The 6000-nt window shown below is 32.5% G+C and overlaps 1 long non-coding RNA gene across 1 annotated transcript; it reads left to right on the top strand.

The window, feature by feature from the left end:
• Positions 1-3400: 3400 nt before the first annotated feature.
• LOC123693321 lies at positions 3401-4106 on the top strand. The gene is made up of 2 exons (XR_006751672.1): positions 3401-3616; positions 4010-4106. It is a non-coding gene; the product is annotated as an uncharacterized LOC123693321 (long non-coding RNA).
• Positions 4107-6000: the final 1894 nt, after the last annotated feature.

The following is a 6000-nucleotide window of genomic DNA, read 5'->3' as shown; positions in this document are numbered from 1 at the left end:
TACGATAATCCACATTTGTACATTAGAATACTGGAATTGGAAAAGAATTCGGATGTTTTATTCTTTCTATATTGTATTTCAGACATCCTGACAGTTTTAAAATCACGAAACTCTTGGATTAGGTTGTTTAGGAGCGATTATTTATGTGGATTTAAAGCCAGAGATGTACTTAAAACGAAAGTTTGAGAATAGCTGATTTCAATTCTATACATACTTTGAATTGAGTTCTGACTCAAAAAGGCAAGAAAGAGAGTATAGGTACCTACTTTCTTTATAAGAAATGAAGAATGTAATAAAAAGAATAGCAAATTCTTTTTATTACATTTATGGTACATTTTCTACTGATCTTTTGTATATAGGCTACTGTCTATGGGCTTTTGCACGCCTCATAAGCGAAGCGTTGAGGTGGGTACTACTGTCACTTCGCGCAAAACATCTGATTTTTCAAACTTAAAATGTCTTTATGTATCATACATTGCACTTGTAAGATAATACATACATACACATATTAAGAAAAAACACTATTTTTAACGTTCATGATATTTTTGATGTCATTTTTGTTATTTAAACTAGTTAAAAAACAGTTTAAAAAAGTTCTGTCTTGGACGTCCGTGTGTCTGTATGTGCGGATCCTTTTTCTTGTTAACACGATAGCGACCGAAATACTTTACTAATCGAGTCTTTTTTTTTCTCTTACGCTTGAGTATGCTCAGGAATAGAACCCTTTCATTTTTCAGGGTATGATTCGATGTGGTTTAATTGTTATTAAATAAACAAAAAAATATCGACTTTTTTTTTTTTTTTTATAGTGTACTCAAAATTCACCATTATAAACTCGATTCTTTATACTATAAGCCAAGGTTTAAAAAAATAAGTTGGTAGTCAGTCCCTTAAACCTGCGCAGTTTCACATCTAGGTGGGGCCACAAGAAAAATAGCTCAATTATTACGGTACCGCTTTCTTTACTTTTCCAAATGTTTTATTTTATTTCATTTTTATATTTATAGTCACGTACTCTTTATAAATAATCAATTTTATTGTAAAGGATGAGATTATGAGGCGTGCACTTTTGGATTTTCCAAACTATTTAACTATTCTTTAAAATCAAAAGTGGCGGACTGCCCTGCTCCATATTATTACTTCACGATATTAAAGGATAAAATATATAGAAGTAATTACACACTTCGTTGAATAACGTTAATTTAGCTAATTGGTAGTAATTGACGAGCATGATCCTCGACAGTTCATAATTAGCTGGTTACTGTATAATTAATTTTATTCGTGATTTATAAGCAGTCAATGTCAAAGGGTGCTTTACCAGACCATTTGTATATGTAACTCATTTTAAAGATCTTTTTGTTGCACATTTGTATAGGAAATTTAAAATACTAGAATATTTATTTCATGATTTCATATTCTTACAACTTACATATTCAGCGATGAAAGAATTTTGAAATTTTTACAGTAGGTAAGTAGTTCCGTATCGGACATTACCGCGTTCAAGCAAACAAAAAAGCTCTTCAGCTTAAATATGTAGGTACTTAAATAAACTCTCGTATCTAACTTTTAGTTTAGATATTAAACATAACATCTTTAATTCATTAATTCGTAGTAACTAGGCATTTAATACCTACCTACTTCTTATATTTTTGTCCTTTAGCAAAAATATCTTTTCAACACAAAAATGGAATATCTCTATCACAATTAAGTAGTGTACCTACCTATTAGATAGATATTTCAAATAACTGCCGATTAACGTAGCAATGTATACTATAAAAGCATATAATTTTGCATAAATTAACGGAATTAAAGTATTAAATATGAAAGGTCTGATCAATGGGTATACGCTCGCTATTAGAATATATTATTATGTAATTACCTATAAAGCATGTAAGTACCTACTTCATTATATAACTTTTCAGTTTTAATACCATAACTAATATGAGACTAGCAGACACGGCATACCTACGTTAGAACCTAGAATAGCTACTTGACATAAAAATCAAATTTGGAGTAATGCATAGGTACTTATACAGGGCAAACACTCAAACAGCAGCTTCTATACAGGGTTAAAATTGTGTTTTCAAATAACCACCTTCAGCAAAAAAGATTGATACATGATATAGGAGTTAACGATCTCCTTCAGAAGATCAACAAATTGACCAAGAAAATAAGGTTACGATTGAAAAATATTGTAAAATAAAAAATATACTTAGAAGAATTCAGCACTTGCTATAATACCGATAGGTGACGCCGCGCGCTGATAACAAAAGACAGCTTTCTGCTTTGTTGTACCGTTGTATAGTACCCGTCAAGTAAAAAGATCGCTGGCTAAAAGTGATGGGGTGTGTTTGCACATGGATCGAGTTTTGCACGAAAGCTATGTGCCGATTATTTTATTTTTGAACAAGGCTCGCGAATCGTGGCTTCGCAATTACCTATATGTTATTCTTATAACCACCTCATAACACCAAATAGACCGATAAATCGCCAATGCGCAGCCATCCGTCAGCGTTCTTTTTACTTGACGCGACTTGTACCCATAACATGACCAGCCCCCCTAGCCAAGTGGCTTTCTATTAGCGTAGCATTCAATAGAATAGACTACGAATGTATGAGATTGACGTAAGCTGTAGATACGTTTATCTAGCTATGGCTAGGGGGGCAGGACTATAGGTACTTGTATTAGTTTGAATTTCGATATTCAGACAGGATCATGGAACATGTCGTACAAATCCTACTTACTACTCCTCTTTTTTATTCGCACTACATATTTCCAAATTACTTTCAAGGTACGACGATATATATAAGTAAATTATCTATGTAGTTAGCTACTTATTTGTTGCTGCCTTCTTTTATCATAATTAAAATGAATAATTATTAAGGAAAAAATGTAATAGATAAATATCTACGGTACTTATAGTAGTTACATTTTTTTACATTTCTAATGTTGTTCAGTAGGTAAGGCCCCGTTTCCACCTGCAAGTAAACTCGCGGAAGTCTTGCATGAGTTACTTATTGCAATGTCGTTTACATATCCTGCAATTTATTGCTGCAATAAATGTCATGCAAGAAGCTCGCGCATCATACTATCGCAACTTATCGCGGAGGTGTTTACACACGATCTTGCGAGTGACGGGATAGGAATTACTGTTACAATTTTTCTATTCTATTTTGTGAAATAAATCGTATACTATAATTTATAATGTGTACTATTTAATGTAAAATGATCTAATGAACTAATGTAAATAATATATTGTTTAAATAATAACTTAGTTAAATTATAAAATTAGATACAGTGCGACATAAAAGAGATGAAATTAATTAATTTGGAACTAATTTTTTTTTCATTATCTGGCAACCCTAAATTTTCAATGCAGCTGTCAAGTTGAATAAAAATTTGTTGTTTCTTTGGTGAAGTTGAGAATTCTTAAGATAAAATTGTAATTTTGAACAAGAAATTTACTCAAAAAAGGAGAAATCATGAAAAAGGTTAAACGTAGCGGTGTCCGTGATGCCATGTATAAAGTTTTAATTCGGTGTTTCTCATAATTTCAAGCTGAAAAACGAGAAAAATATTTGGAAAACGTTTCAAAACGTACAGCAGATTATACCGGTGAGATTCCATTTGTTTTTGCTCAGTACTAAGTAAAATAGAATATTCCATTAGTGACGAGTGTTTAATGTACGTATCTAGGGCGATTAACGTTTTTGAAATTTAATTTGAGGTTATTTGTATGTAAACAAAAACTAGTTTTTATAGTGCGACCAGCACAATTTGAGTCAAGAAGTTATATCCAATCCAACCAGCCTTAAATAGTATAGTGATAACTATTTTCATACAACTACCTAACTATGAATCCTTACTTACTACACTAGAGTGGCGCAGGGACCCAAAGTGAGTCTTGGCCTCCGACATAAAAAAAATATTTTTAAGCTACTAAATAAATATGTTAATGTTAAATGCACTATGTATTTGATTTTATTCATCTTAATTCGTTTGTTATAGGGGTTTCTGAAAGCACAGTACGCAGGATAGTGGAGCAATGGAGTAAAAATGAAGGAGAATATCTACAAAAAATAAATAAAAATATGTAGTTTTCAAATCACCTTGTTTTTTTTTTTACCTGACGGACCCAGAAGGAGGGTAATGTGTTTGAGCCTAAGGTTTGAGCTGTATGTATGTATGTTTGTTTGTTCGTATTTTGATTCTATGTGCGCCTCTGCAGTCTAAATGGCTTGACCGATTTCTATAAACTAATTCCAAATACATTTAAGTAAAATTTGACCTAGGTAGGTTATTTAAAATACTAATGTATTTTTGTCTTAAATTTACACGATGATCAATGAAACAACTTTAAATCGCGGTATTTATTACTTTTAATATTTTGATTTTTATTCTATAGTATCAAGATCGCTTGCGTCGCAGTATCAGTGTTGCTATATGAGCGACGGTGGCGCCCTCATTTTTTTTCATCTCTTTTGTGTCGCACTGTAAGCATAATATAAATATATTGTATGCCAATTTGTTGGTGAATTGTGCGGACATGAAATTTATTATAAAAACTTTGTAACCACAACTCAACAAATAAATTTTCATTTCATTTCATTTTCAAAAAATAATCACATTATTCCATCTTAAGATCTCATATAATCCTATTGACTTTATAGTTTCTTCATTCTTCACAAGAGCATTCACGACTCATTAATTTCAAATAAACAAAAATCAAAAGCCATGTGGGCGATACTTGCAGCTTGCTGCGAGATATACGGAACTAGACCGACAAGCTGCGAGAACTGTCGCGAGTAGACGCAGTCATGTTTACACATGCTGTCGCAACTTCTCGCAAGAAGCGCTTGACAAACTGTCGCGACAGAACTTGCAACATAGTTTACACATGCAAGCTGCTGTCAGACAGACTGTCGGACAGTTCTTGCAGAAGTTTACTTGCAGGTGGAAACGGGGCCTTAGTCTGTGACGGAACTAGACCGATAAGCTGCGAGAACTGTCGCGAGTAGACGCAGTCATGTTTACACATGCTGTCGCAACTTCTCGCAAGAAGCGCTTGACAAACTGTCGCGACAGAACTTGCAACATAGTTTACACATGCAAGCTGCTGTCAGACAGACTGTCGGACAGTTCTTGCAGAAGTTTACTTGCAGGTGGAAACGGGGCCTAACACTGCTTTATCTGCCGTCATGAAACAGTTACCTACCTAAACTCGTAACCAAAATAGATTTTGCTAGGTATTCTTTTTTTGTTAAACTTAAAAACACGAAAGCGATTAATAATGAAATATTAATTAAATAGGTTATATTATATTATGTAGGCCTACCTATCCTATCTCTAGCCAATATTTATTATTTACATAGGTAGGTACTCATCGACGAGCTTTCAACTGGTACCTAGGTAATTAGATTACAAACAAGTTGCTATAACACAATAGTTAAATCATTTAAAAAGCTTCCACAATTAAAATAATTGCTAGTTGTTTTTAAAATCGAGTATTGCAAATAAACAAATATCTAGGTACTTAATTAAGTAGGTACTAAGTAATTCAATAAGTAAGTGGACGTATTTAACATTGTTTTACTTAAAATAAAAAAAATGTGTGCGTGTACTAAGTGTACACACGTAAGAAGTGAAACTTCTTTATGACCTTATTTTTCAAAAAATAATATACTATATGCAACTTTACAGAAATACGTCGAATCACGCGTGATAAGGATAAGAAAAAAAATCACGCGTAACGAAAAAATGTTTCACTATTTTTTTCCAACCTCGATAAAGAAGTTTAACTTCAAAAAATGATATTAATGTGCCAGTACCAATTACTTAGTTACTTAATTTTACCTGATAAGTTTTACTACAACGTACAATAAAAATACCTACAACGTACCTACCTAATTACTTACAATCTTCAAAAATGGCATACCTACTAACGCACATTCAATTAGACGAAAAACTGAAATTCCAAATGCTCATGTTAAATTTTAAAA

Source organism: Colias croceus, chromosome 7, assembly GCF_905220415.1.
Source record: "Colias croceus chromosome 7, ilColCroc2.1".
NCBI lineage: Eukaryota > Metazoa > Arthropoda > Insecta > Lepidoptera > Pieridae > Colias > Colias croceus.
Note: the sequence above shows the minus strand (reverse complement) of the source record. Positions and strands in the feature narration are given on the sequence as shown.